The sequence below is a fragment of the Vanessa tameamea genome, chromosome 22 (assembly GCF_037043105.1).
Source record: "Vanessa tameamea isolate UH-Manoa-2023 chromosome 22, ilVanTame1 primary haplotype, whole genome shotgun sequence".
NCBI classification, from domain to species: Eukaryota; Metazoa; Arthropoda; class Insecta; order Lepidoptera; family Nymphalidae; genus Vanessa; species Vanessa tameamea.
The window spans coordinates 4,586,811-4,602,329 of NC_087330.1; the positions used below are offsets into that span (position 1 = coordinate 4,586,811).

General features: G+C 32.1%; 1 protein-coding gene across 2 annotated transcripts in view; it reads left to right on the top strand.

Moving 5' to 3' along the window:
- Positions 1-5,894: 5,894 nt before the first annotated feature.
- Positions 5,895-15,519, top strand: part of LOC113391484 (U8-agatoxin-Ao1a-like) — a 53,138-nt gene continuing 43,513 nt past the window's right edge. Inside the window, exon 1 of one of the 2 annotated variants that reach the window (XM_026627454.2) lies at positions 5,895-5,980. The gene's annotated coding sequence lies outside the window, so the exon portion shown is untranslated. The remainder of the gene's footprint in view (positions 5,981-15,519) is intronic. The other variant, XM_064218499.1, reaches the window with a different exon arrangement.

A 15,519-nucleotide genomic window follows, 5' to 3' on the forward strand; every position in this document is an offset into this window, starting at 1 on the left:
GCACCAATGCAGCTCGACAAATATATGTATATATATATATATATATATGTATGTATGTATGTATATGATGTGGTGGTGTAATCTGATTTGTGCTGGTATATCATCAGCCTACTGCTGTCCACTGCTGGACATAGGCCTACACCAGAGCGCGCCATGTTGCTCGGTCCTCTGCTTCCCTCGTCCAGCTTCTACCGGCGACCCTGCGAATGTGCAGGATATTTAATTGTGCAGCTATATTTACGATGTTTTCATTCAATGCCGAGCACGAAATAAATTATAAACACGAATTAAGCATATCAAAATTCAGTAGTGCTTACACTCGTTTGAATCAGGAATCTCTGTTTAAGGTTTACGTGTTCAAATGTGTGGATGTTCAAAGGTGTCGATGATATTTGGAATTCTGACGCGTTGTCCGAAGGAAAATTAAGTGGTCGAGATTAATCCATACAATTCTTCAGAATATTAACCACGAAAGATGTGGTAGAAGATGCAGAGTGAAGTGATGAGACAGATCCAATATCTTTTGCAAAGCCAAAAAGCAGCAAAGTAGATCGGAAAGAGCTTGGTCGATAATTCGAGTTGTTCTACATTGAATGCGGTCAAATGGAAGAAGCAGGACCAGTTTCTTCGATTCGTGTTCAGCAGTGAATATTAGTGCCATTTAAACCATGACATTGATAGGCAGAAGAAAAAATAGGATTAAACATCCTTGTGGAACACCAGAATTAACCTCACCGTATGCATTGTCGACGATGACCTTGCTGCTCTGATCTGCCAAAATGCTGTATATTTTGATGGAGCTGGAGCCCAAACAAAAAATATTATGTTTTGGGGTTCATCTATGTTCCTAGGTGAGATTGTTTATTCCAAAATAACTTTGAAATGTCTGAAAAGGTTCAGATTTATGGGGTATCGTTATAATCTTCACATCATTACTCGCATACAAAAAATTCATACAATAAACTGTGTATCCGTCTATTCGTATTTGTGTATTTGCTTGTATTAAAATGGATTTATTTTCTTATTGTACTTTTTTATAAACATTGTATGATTTTACGTGTCTTTTATTTCAATCGACTTTAAAAAGTCGTTATGAATGCGATCTTGTTATTTTGAATATGTGTCATATTGAATGAAAATTCGTCAACGGATACAATACTTTTAAAGTGAAATATGTATTGTCGCATATTGGTGGCAAGACTGAGTCATATGCCGTGACGGAAAACGGCATGATGCTCTCCTATGTCATCAAGCCCCCTCTCCACCGCGTCATTAAGTGCTACATATTATAATAATAAGAAAGAAAATATTTATTATTAGTTAACCTTTTTTGGTCCATATTTTTTATTATGAATTATTACTATTTGCAAAATAGACTGCAAAAATGTTTACCGAAGAAAGTAAAATGGCGGTATTCCAATTTAAAAGGTGATTCAGCCAGTGTAACTACAAGGATACACGACGGATATCATATTTATGGCATAAATCCCATGGCAGAGCATTGATTAGGCTTGTCACTGTATCACGTGACCGTTAGCCTTTCGAATGTTATTAGGAAAAATATATCATACTTGATATTAAGATAAATTGATTAGTAATACCTTTAAATGAATTCAGTTTTTTGAATATGGTTGATGTAACGCTACAGATATTGAAACTGTTTTTATTCTGCAAAAAAGAGCTGTCCAGTCTATTTATAATATTGGAGCTCGAGATTCCCTTAGGGATGTTTTTAATAACGAAGAAATACTTACAGTTACGTCACAATATGCTTATACAGTAAAAGTCTCCTCTTTAGGAGAAGGTTTGGAGCATATTCCACCACCCTGCTCCAATGCGAGCTGGTGGTCTCACATGTGGCAGAATTTCGTTGAAAATAGACACATACGGGTTTCTCCACAATGTTTTCCTTTACCGCCGAGCACAAGATGAATTATGAACACAAATTAAGCACATGAAAATTCAGTAGTGCTTGCCTGGGCTTGAATCCGCAATCACCTGTTAAGATGGGCGCGTTCTAACCACTGGGCCATGTCTGCTATTCATATGCTTACAATAATACAAAATGTTTGTATAAAATAACGGAAGCCGAGATGCTCCAGTGACCAGAACTTCTGAATCTTCTTAATGTGCTTAATTTGTATTTATTATTGATCTCGTGCGTGTGTGTAGTAAAGGAAATTCTCGCAAGGAAACCGGCATGTGTCGGATGACGAACCTGCATTCGAGCAGCATCACCGACATAACTCCAAACCTCCTCCTCAGTAAAGCAGTCTTAGCTCAACGATAAACATTCACAGGAACTTTATATTGTACATGTATTTTCAGAATAATACGAATTATTTTGATTAAATTAGTGAATCGTTGAAATACGAAAAGTGATGTTAAATTTATATAGTCAAGTTTTCAACTCTACAAAGGCAAGTTTCATTGGTGAAAATCGTTTCCATAATAAGATTCTACAGATGTTTTTAACTTTGCCTACAAATGGGTGGTAGCTTCAGTCTCAATATAATCTTATGACCTGACGATTTAAACGCGACTAAGCGCCTACTTGCTTTACGCGAAAGCTATATTTAAGATATAAATTGCTTAATATAGTCAGTAGACATTACTATTTGATAATCCTATCAAAATGTATGACGTAATATAAAGTCCCCCTTCTATTGGCGCCGTGACATACAATTCTACACCCCCGTTTTACCGCCAACCGTCTTGTAACGCTTTGCTTTCTCATTTCTCATGCGCACAGCTTAGTGGAATTTTCTTCCGTTATCTGTGTCTCATGGGCACAGCTTAGACTGGAATTTTTCGTTATCCTAACATAGAAAAAGTTTTGTTGATCCGATTATCTTTAAAGTGAGAACGAATATAACGTATTTTTTACGCAGGCGTGAATCTTGGAACTTAAAATATTACAATTGAAAAAAAAGAACCCGTTGAGTTTCTTTCGCCGGTTCTGCTCAGGTTCGAGGTGCTTATTTCGGAACCGGTATTAAATTTTTGACTATCAATAAGCAAAAATGAAAAATACTTTCAACATTGCTGTTAGTTAAATATGTATCTGAATAATTACAACTTTAAATATTAAAATAAATTCATGCATAAGAAGAATTCTATAAACATAATTGCGTAATATAAATTATATATAGTGACATTTTAAAAGCAATTAACTGCAGTACTCATTTATAAATTAGGAGACGTTTTTTGCTATTGTTAAATGATAAACTACTAACCCAACATACGTATTAAGAACTTATATCAGAACATGCAACGCATTTTAGAGAAGCTTTCACATATATAGCGTTATTATATAAGTAGATGCGCTTCCCAATTTCATGCAATTAATTAAGACTAAATTCGTGTTCTTGTCAAACCATATTTAAGAAAATCGATAGACATGTAAAAATATTAGTAAAACTAAATTACACCAAGCAAAGACTCGGTATATATCTAGTGTTAAAAGTTAACGAGCTACAAATTTCATCTGAAGAAACAGTAATAATGTTAATAAAATACCTTTTCAGATAATTGAAGTTGGAAATATTGCTACGAGTATATTACGCAGGGTAAGGCATTAGGCACAGATGGAAAAACTCGCGATGCCTGAGCGATACGATAAACCTATAACTGTTTAACAAAACCTGCGAGTAATACTTACTGTCTCTGTTATAAATATACTATTTAGCTTTTAATAATATATATATATATAAGAACTCATTTGAGCTGTAAGTTAGCTGAAGAGACTAATAGAATATGCCAAATACGATCCTTGATATCATTAGTTTCACTATAAAAGTAATGTACAGTCGGTAAATCTTTCTCTGTTGGGTCTTACTCTCTCCCTCTCACCTTTTCAAGGTCAAGGTACGCCCGCAGCATACGGTTTGGTGGACGCATATGCGGATTTTCTACTAACACATTCAAGTTTCCTGACGATGTTTTCTTTCACCGCCGAACAGCAGGACGATTCTGTAAGAATTCACTTCGTATGTCACTCGTGAAATGTTAACAATTGACTTACAGTGATACGCCATTTTGATACATGTATCCTACTAATTTTATAATACTAGTTTCTTGTTCCAGAATAGCCCTCCAGGAAATGAATTATAAACACAAATTCAGCACACGTCCTTGCCAAGATTTGAAATCACCATTATCCATTAATATTCACTTGTATTAACTGTATCTTAATATTAATTATTTTAATATTCTATTAGTTTTTCGCTATGTACCAAGTGTGTTGCAACTCTTATTTCTGTGGGTGCGAAGGATTGATTATTGTAATTTAATTCTGTTATTGAATTTTATCATATTTACTATTGTTTGTATTTCATTAAACTCTCGGACATAAATAATTTATTATAAAAAGTAATAATTAATACGTTAAATTTTATTAAAGGTCAAATTTTTCATTATTGGACGTATATATGGCACATAGATTGAACCTTGTGTAGTATATAATAGAAGAATTATTTACACTCATCCATAAAAATAAAAACGAGAAGTTTATGTGTTTGTGCTGTTTTACTAAGCCGATTGTGATGAAACTTTGATGAGTTGTTTTGCATACTTTCGCAAAAGTTACTAAGGCCCCAGAAAAAAAAAACCAATATTTTTGTTTTTTATGTTTGCCCTTGAAAACCTAAAATAAAAGTTCTACGTATACCGTTATAATACTCGTGCAAAGCCAGGTTGAGTATCTGGTACGCAAATAAAAACTAACTTGAGTTCGAATACTGGCCGTTAATAAAATGAAAATGGGAAATAAATTAAAAAGTTTCATAATCAAATCGTCGCCATCTGTCGCTTCGTGACATTTCCTCCAGTCATTCAATATAAAGAGTACTTTTCAATATATTCCTTGCCGCTGAGAATACATTAAAAACCTTGTTAAAGCGAACTATTTTTACGTGACTTTTTTTAAATAAAAGCGGCAAAGGCGTATTATTTTTAAGCCCAAAAAATGGTCTTTGAAGTCTTTTAAGTAACGAATTTCACTGGATGATTTTTTAGCGATATATTTAGCGCACACAAATACACTTTTGTGAACGCTAAATCATCCCCATAAAATATATTTATCTAAAAAAGTCAAAATGTTATATTTATCGAGATTGCAGTTAAGGCTATATATATGTGTTATTCAATACCATTCATTATATCAAATTTATTGCAACTCTTAACCCCTAAGAATCTCAAGCGATTTGAATTAGCGTGTTATTAAAAACTAGAACCAACGATGCCTACTATATTGTAAAAAACGTCAAAGTGTTTGTAAAAAGAGTTTATATTACAATTTTGTTAAGACTATTAAAGTATAATAGTAACGTTTATCAGTTAAAGAGTAAGTTAAAACGTTAGACGTTAGTGTTGTAGCCGCTTAAGAATTTTTCAGTAGACGGGCGGTGGCGTAGATGACGACTAATAATATTTTGTTGACAACCCGCGGTGGTGTGACAGAGACGGTGTCGAATTAATATCAATAAGAGCTGTTACAACCACATATTAAGCTTATTTTTTATATTTCAATGTTTTAAAAATGTGTTTAATGGTTCTAAGTATGGTTTATAATGAAACAATAACCTTTATGACTTAATATGGGTTAATACTACTGTATAACCAATAATATGAGTTATCACTATGAGTTAATTTTTAGTTAATGGAAGATTGAATTTTTCAAAGGATTAACAAGTTATTTTCTTGTTATTTGACTTCAGACTCAAACGACTCATAAATGAAACTTATGAAGTTGCCTCTTATCACATTGCGATAGAATATTTATTTATTTATTAATGTCACACTAATATTGACTAATGTTATTAAATTAACAGCTCTCTATAGATCCGCCTACCGCCTTCGTGTTGGGGTTAGGGCGGACGTATAAGGGCGGACGCGGCGCTTCGCTACTCACTCGCGACTCAACTCGCCTCCCGACCACTCGGGGTGGCGTCGGACTCCGAACGACACTACGACCGCGCGCGTACGTATCAACATTTTTTCTAATGTTCTAATTTTAAATATTATTTTTTAAATTGTATGTGGTGTTTTTTTATGTTATGTGTCAGATCGGTGAGCTCTGTGTTAAAGGGTGAACAGATAACGCGAGCGTTATTTTATTGCGTACACAAAATAACGTTATATCTCGCCGCAATATTGCCTAAAGGCTGTTCGAGATGTTTTTTGATTGGTTCTTATACTTCAGTGGCTTAACAGGAATAGGAAATTGTCACTGAATGCATCCGTTCTGTATATTATTGTATCTCTTCTGTGGAGACCTATAACGTTAAAGCGTTCACATTTCATTACATACTGTGTTATTTAACAAGTAATTGTATGATTAATCCAAATCAATTTATACATATTTTAAATCGCTGCTTATTCATATTATGTAAAAAAAGCTATTTAATTAAATGTTACAAGTTAAAAATTAACATCATTATTTTTTAAATGTAAATGTCGTCGTGTAAAACAGTTATTAATATTACGAGTACGTATAATTTGTTAAATAAAAATATTGTACTCATTAATTATACCCACGACTCTGTGAAGGTCTCCGCTAAAATTGGTGGCTTGAGCGGGTAAAATTTTTCGTTATTTTTGTATATTAAAAATATTCAAATATATATGAAACCAAGAATCATTTTAAAATTGTTTTTTGTTTATTATAATTTCTCCTCAACCTCATTTATGTTGACAGCGAAATTAATTGTATTTAATCCTTTACTGTGAATAAGCATTATTTAAAATGAACTTTTTTAAAGTATGAACTACTAGTCTTCAAGCGCACTTGAGTGGGGGTACTGGTGTGTTAGGTACGTTTATCGGGGATAAGAAATAGCATATGTGCTATTCCAGACTTTAATCTATCTCTGTGCCAAATTTTACTCAGGTTCGACCAGCCGTTCTTCCGTAATTAGCATTTATAAGATTTATTAATAAGATTATCGTAACTAATCTAACCTTCGAAATTATTTCTTCGGATATGTTTATGTATGTAACGTTGTCATATTTCAGTGTAACAATTCACCGTTTAATATAAATATATTTTAATATTATGAAATATTATAGTATACATTTTATAATTATTATAGTTAACTAATACGTATACTAAAGGAACTTTTAATATATAATTATTATTTTTTCGAGAATATTCTAAGGACCGGTTTATAGTTAAAGTTTTTCTAATATATATTGGAAATTTCATTGCGTTCTAAACTAAATAAACCAATAGCATTCTTCGTATATTATTATATGTATATTTCAAAATTACAATATACAAGAAGATATATTATTAGTTGAGTCGTTCACTAATGTTATTTATCGAGGTATAAAAGATTCAATGTGAATCTCTTGATATTTATTTATAGTCTTCCCAAAGTATGTAAACAAATCCCGTATAAAAGACGTAGTAAATAAAAATGTTATTTAGATACGAATTAAAGTGCTTTTACATAAATAAGAATAACAATAGAAAGTTTAGCAACAATTATTAGGCTAATAAAAAAAGCGTTTGATATTTATCTTTATGATATTTTACACACACATATATATATAAACAGGCAAAAAAGAAACAGTTCAGTTACTGTAACACCTCCGTTAACATTTTTTTTTTATTTATTTCGGAAGCCTGACAAATTGACGAGACTCCATCAAAAAAAATAATTTGTTCGAAATATGAAAATTTAGAGATAAATTCATCTTAACAACAATGACTATGATTGAATTTCGACCACTGCTTAAAGACTAGGTATATTTAAATGAGCAAAATCTCTTCCAATTTGAGTAATGACGTCACCAGTTCATCAAAGTCAAATGTTAGCACAGGTATACGTTACACGCTCTGTATAATGCGGAAAGAGGTCTCATCAGAGCGAAATATTGATGCAAGACAGTGTATCTTTGCTTATTAGACATGCAACGAAACTTCTAAACACAAGCGCTATTTTGCAGAGAGTTGTATTAGAAAGACAATTATTTTGATCTTTAAGGGAATAGAGCTCACTTGTAACGGACTATGCTATACTATTTGCATATAAACATGACAATTAATTATTGTTATTTTAATACAATTTGGTGCCGTGACAAGGATGGTCAAATCGGTTTATTCTTAATTTTAAAAGTAGGCGAAAGCCTACAATTTGTTGTCCGTGAATTGGAAATAGTCTGAAGAGATTTATATGTTCAAATAGGCTTTATAACCTTTACAGTCTGGGGGTTGTACGAACTTTTCTTTTGTTATAGGCGCATATCGAGTTTAAAGAATACTCATAGTAATAAGAATTAAAAACTAGTTGTATATAGTGACAATTATTAGACTAGAGGTGTTAATAAAAGTGCTAAATATTTATATTGAACGTTACTGGAATAACAATATATTGTTATTATTATTAAAATGGTTAGAAAAAGGAATAGACAAAATGACAATGATGATATCAATCAACCACTTGCGCAACGTCGCAAGCAAACCCAAGACAGTGCACATGATCGTAATCCAGAGAGAATAGAACCCACACAAAGCAGCAATGCTAGAACCATACGACCTTCCATTGCAAGACGACAAAAACTTATGATCTCTGACGCTCTAAAAGAACACGGTTATTACACAAAATCAACGTTATATGGATCCTAACTAACTAGACGAAATCACGAGCCAAGCCGATATTTAAATATTAGAAAAATAAACGTAAAATTATATTTTAACTAAGATAGGCAGGGAATAGTCACTGTAGATTTGTTAAGGTCACTAACTCACCTAAACCAAGATATAATTTAAGAGAGAATACGTGATATTCAACCAATGATAGCGATTTCAAATATAGGCCTCTGAATATTCTTATGAAGGAAAATATCGTGAGGCATATGTCGGTTGAAAATTTGCTCCATGTGTATATCAACTCGCATAGCAGTCTGATGGGAAAAATTCCACAAGAGGAGGAGTAGGTCTTAGTCTAGAAAGAAGATATTTAAGCTTGAATCACTTTTATCGATATTTACTTTTTTTAAAGGAGTATTTTTTAATAGTCTACTACTATTAGCTCTCCTGGTTTTCATTCAAAACGGGCAATATCAAATACTAACCAACTACGAATGAGTGAGTGCAGAAATACAAGGACACTTTCTGTATCCACACTAACAGGTAAATATGACTGCAATCCTATACGATACAGGGAGATATCAGACAAATTACTTTACATATCCAAAATTATATTTTAAACTTTTCGAACTTTAGGCTACTGCTGATACTTTTTTTAAAGATAATATACGATTTTTATGGACTAGATCCAATATAAAAAAAGAACATTGTTAAAGAAGGCATATTATTCAATACAAGATTATATAGATGATAAAAAAGCGTGGAGCTAATACTTGTTGACTTCCAGGCAGGATGTATTACATACATAAAAGTATATTTGTATTTAACTAACACGACTTTGTGTTTTTAAATGTTGAAAAAGAGTAACTACTGAGTTTCTTGCCGTATCTGCATCCCGAACCGGCGGTAACTTCACTTATACTCATATAGAATTAAATTAAATATAAAATCAATTAATTCATATTAAATGACGATTCAAAAGCCTGCTTGAATACAATATATTTTGATTTTGATATTCGAACCCACGATCTTATGATCTGGTATCCCATAAACTAGTCACAAAGGCAGGACATCCTTTAGGTTATATAGTTGGTTTCGATCGTTGCCTCACAGCACGAATAATCAAAAACATAACTTACCATCTGAACTATTTATTCATCGATATTCACAGAAAAATAATTTGCACAAAATAAGATTTATTAAAACATCGTAAAATTTATTCGTGTATCGTAGCCTACACGTCTTTATTATTATTATTTTTCAATGTTAAAGAACATGAAACACTTTACGAGCACTTAGTGTAATAAACTGGAGGTTGGCGACAAATGAACACATTTGTGCTATTATAGGCTTTACACTGTTTAAATTAAAGATCACTATCGCATATATTATAGGTGGTATCGACAATAGTGAGGGGCCAATAAATAAGGTCTGAGTGGATTACCCAGACATGCAGAGGTATAACTATATGTATATACAGGTGAAAATGTGTGTATTCGTAAGCTCTTATATTGATTCTGGTCTCTCTTTTCATAGAAAATGAAATTGCAAGTAAACTGTTTCCAAAGCTGCATCTCAAGTTGCAAATTTTAAAGGTTATTTGTTCTGTTCCTAGTCGATCATCCTCTGGAAATGCCATTTGGCTATCCCAGTTTAATGTGAAAACATTTACAATTGTGTTACAACAAACAAACGGATCGATTAGCTTCAAAATCAACATCGGACTCGACGACAGTGGCTGATAGAAGCGATCGACTTGGTGGAGAGCATATTTAGTTGACAATACGGGTTGGTTATCAAATTTTATAACAATATTGAGGTTTTTGAAGAATTGCGTGCAATCTGCAATTTCATTGAAATTGTCAATGTACTACAAGTGCATTGTAATTTTAATTGGATTTCCGCATTAAACTTCTTGTCCTCTGTGTTGTTAATTATACGTATTAATTCCTTGTTTGTAATGAAATTTCAGAATATATAATATTAATTCCATATTAGAACAAAAAGGATTATTACAACCATAGATACGTTTTGGAAATTATCCGCTGTCAAAATAATAAGATGAACGAATAAATTATGTTAGAATATTCGCTTCAGGGCAAATTATTAGAATAACAAAGCGGTTACCTCTTTTTACGAGTTAATTATAGAAACTTTGATTTGGTAGTAGAAAATCATAGAAATATTTAATGACCAATTTTTATTTTAAAGTAATCATCTTGCCTTTAAACGAAACAGTCGAATCGCTTGAAACCTTTTGAAATTATTTCGATATTATTTATATTTTGAACTCGGACTCGGACGCATTTGCTGGAATACCTTGTGCAATGTATTTAATAAACATCTTTTTATATAAATTTCCAAATATAAATAACAAAACATTGTTATATTTTTATAATTGAAACATTTTTTTAATGAATATATAGGCAGCATTTATTCTTTCCAATTATTGCCCGTTCTTATGTATCAAAACTATGTATTAACCTATATAGCATTTTTGCAGATATGTGCATTTTTTATCTTTCAATGATGACTAAGTATGATCTTTGAGCTATGTGTTACCTTGAAGATACCACCAAGTCATTAGTAATTTTATCGTTTACCTTATTTAATTATACATACGTTTTTATATATCTTTCTAAATGATAAATTAATGAAATACAAGGGATCCTGTGACACTTCGTACTATACCCTGTACAAGACAGCTTGATCTTTTTGACAGATGTAAATTTTTCTGATCGACATAACTTTGCAACGACGAACATATTAATTTCTTAATTTAATGATTTTAAAAGGTGTAAAATATTTAAAAAAATACATATAATAAGTTCCTAAAGATTCAAGCGTTATCCGAAAATTTTAAGACTTGTTCTATTATATATTATTGCTTCAAAGTAAAATTGAAATAGAAACACTGAAAATAATAGACAATAATACAATGTTACATCGGTCGGAGGGTAGGGACGCGAATAACATACAGTAACTGCTACAAATATCGATTGTTAGGTTATTGTTACGAACCCCCGTCAGTAACAATAATCTAACAATCCGTCCTTTTGGTTGGGGTCTTTCTGGCTAGTGTTTGGGGTCTCTTTAGCTGGTATAACTCTTTTTAGAAAAATAAGTAAAAAAAAAAAAATCTTATTTGAATTACGCATTCCATCGTTCCATCGATTGTTATATGTGTTATATTTTCTGTTTCTCATCACTAGCCCGTCTGTCAAAAAGATCAAGCTAACTAGAATAGGGTATATTATAGAATAATCCATACTAATATTACAAATGCGAAAGTAACTCTGTCTGTCTGTCTGTTTGTCTGTCTCGCTTTCACGCCAAAACTACTGGACCGATTTAAATGAAATTTGGTACACAAATAGTCTAGAACCTCTACTTTTAAATTGGAAAAAAGTGCTGTATAGGGTTGAAAAGGGGGATGAAAGGTTGTAAGTTGTTGAAAGTACTGTCATTTTTAGAACTAGAAGCATAAAACTTATATTTTAGGCTATACAACCACTAAGGAGCGAATTTTGGAAATTCTACCCCTAAAGGAGTGAAATAGGGGTTGAACGTTTGTATGGAAGTCCATAATTTTTTAAGTTAGAAACATGAAACTTTATTTTTGGGATACTGATTAAAAATGAATAAATACGTATTTAAGTGTTTTTTAATATTCTACCACGAAGGAGGTGAAATAAGGGTTGAAAGTTTTTATAGAAGTCCGTCATTTTTTAAGATAGAAACATGAAATTTTATTGTTGGATACTGATCAATAATGAGTAAATACGTATTTGAGCGTTTCTAGATAATCTACCACTGGGGGGGGGGGTGAAATAAGGGTTGAAAGTTTTTATGGGAGTCAGTCATTTTTTAAGTTAGAAACATGAAGCTATTTTTGGGATACTGATTAAAAATGAGTAAATACGTATTTAAGTGTTTTTTCATATTCTTCCACTAAGGGGGTGAAATAAGGGTTGAAAGTTATTATGGAAGTCCTTCATTTTGAAGTAAGAAGCATGAAATTTTATTTTTATGCCACTGATTTAAAATGAGTTGATACGTATTTAAGTGTTTCACGCATAAGGGGAGAAATAGAGTTTGACATTTCCTATACAGGTTAGTCTGGAAGTTCGTCATTTTGAAGTTAGAAGCTCGAAATTTTATTTTTGGGCTACCGATTAAAAATGACTTGATTCGCATTTAAGCGTTTCTGAATATTCTACCCTAAGGGCTGAAATACACATCAATGTGGTATACAAAGAGGTCTTAACGTACTATTTTAAGTTAATTTGTAAATAAATTCATATTCTACGCGAGCGAAGCCGCGGGTAACAGCTAGTTGTCTATAGGTCATAATACTATAGATCATTAAACATTTCTTGAATATATTAACATTTTCTTAAAAATAAATTTGTCAAGCTTGCTTGATAGCATTCTGTTTAATTCTATCGAATTCGGTACGTACATGCAGAGTTGCTTATGCATTTATAATATTGGTGTTTAGATTGTCTCGGTATGATAGTCATCAGTATGATACTTTATAATTAATAAATTATACACGAGCTTTAACTTTTAATTGTAAACAATAGATTAGCTATAATTATCTTAAAATAAATACTTGTACTAACATTTGGGAATTCGTACCCTTTGTAAGAATATCTTTGAATTGTATTTTTTGAGCAATATATATTTGCAAAATATCAAATACAGCCGGATGGTAATCTAATCCGCATCTTGAGTGATAGTCCAATTAAAATTTCAAATCCAATCGACTCAATTTCAATTTGAGCTTTGTTATCTTGGTGAAGAGTTTAATTTCCAATAACGAAGTTAGTTATTTCAAATGGTAATCCTTCTTTGAAACAAAACATATTGATAAAACTTATATATTACGTTAGTTGTTATTATTTATTTAAAGCGATGTAATAAGTTTCAACTATTTAATATAAAAAATATATATATTTTTAAACAACAATACGGCGTGGCGCTCAGTTATTATCAAGCCTACAAATCAGTGGTTCTTACACGAGTTCAAACATGCATTCTTTGGTTAAAATTCGTGCTCTAAACAACTCTACATTACATTTTTTACATTAACGGCCTGTAAATTTCCCACTGCCGGGCTAAGGCTCTTCTCCCTTTGAGGAGAAGGTTTGGAGCATACTCCACCAAGCTGCTCCAATGCTGGTTGGTGGAATACACATGTGGCAGAATTTCATTGTAATTAGACACATGCAGGTTTCCTTACGATTTTTTCCTTCACTGCCGAGCACGAGATGAATTATAGACACAAATTAAGCACATGAAAATTTAGTGATGCTTGACTGGGTTTGAACCTGGTGAATCATCAGAACGCGTACATTTTGTACGCGTTCTAACCACAAATTTAAAATTGAAGACGTGACTGTTACAGCATATTGGGAAATGAGAAAGTAAGGTTGACTCGCCATTGCTGACTATATGTAGGTCGTGTAAAAGTAATTTATGTGCTATTCTCCATTTGGTCTTGCAGTTCTGGATCTGTGCCAGGTCGTTCTGCATTTGAAGGGTGCTTTTGAGACTTATTTTTGAATTCAATTTTTATATATCGCAAATTAATTTCCCTTGCTAAGCGTTAAATAACAATTGATTTAACAATAAATCTAAGTCAAAATCTTTATTGAATAGGTATGATGCTTAAAGTTTGAAAAAAGCTTCATTGATTCGGAAGGAAACATCTCAAACCTGAGAGAAACCGCATCCATATATATATTGAGTATAACATGACATAACATGACTTATACTTTGATGTTGATCTTGATCGTGCCTATGTTTATAACCGCCCTAGACCGATTAATTCCATTTATCGTGAGGAACCTGCATATGTTGCAATTTAAAATATATATGTACATATATGTAAATTAATTCACTATGATCGTTGTTATTGTTATTACATTTTTCTGTATTTAAATATATACAGTACAATCTGTTTATTATGACTCCGCCTATATTGACCAACCGTTTATGATGACGTAATTACACTATGAAGTTTGTTTCTCATATAAAATTCTTTGTAAAAAAGTCGGATATGACTTTCCTTATAGTGACAGTTCGCTTATTATGACACGTTTTTAATAAATTGTGTCCGGTTATAGTCACCGACATGATTCTTTACACCTTCGCTAATGTTCCCGGTGACGTTCGGCACCTGGCTCATTGTTTTTAATCTGAGTAAGTAATTGTCACTCAAAGGTCGTCTGCAGATTTGTTCATAGCAATATTGAAAATGATAATTTGACCATGGCTATGTCTTCTATACACAATAGTATTAGAGACTGTTATTACAAATGAAAAATCAAAAGCAGACAAAATTACAGATTACTTACATTAAAATATAGTACATACATACATGTTTCGTATGTACTTATTACGTGCAAAATATATAGGTATATATATATATATATAATAAAATTATCGCAAATAGTCACCCCTATCACTTCCTAACGGGAATACGTCGAATTACCAATAACCCTGTATATAGAAGATTCGTATTCAAATATCTCTTTTTGACTGCCTCGTTGATCTAGTGGACACGAACAAAAGAAACACGTAAAAGTCCGTAAAATTTAACTGCTTATAAAACTAAATCTCTGTTAATACAGATGACGATTCTGACCGATTCTGGTCACGACGGACAATCTCAAGGGAGACCAGCCAACTACGGGTTTTGAACTCAGAGCCTCAGGATCTGTAGTCCTGTATATGTGTATAGCTACAAGACTAAAGAAGCACTCATAATCATACATATAATAATAATAACATATGTTTTGTTATAGCTTTTCTTATTAGTCAGTTTTACTGTGCGTGTTGATTTATTAACATTGAGGTTTTAACTATATACAAGTAAAAATTACAAGTATAAATCAGAAGCATTTCCCCTTGAAATCGTA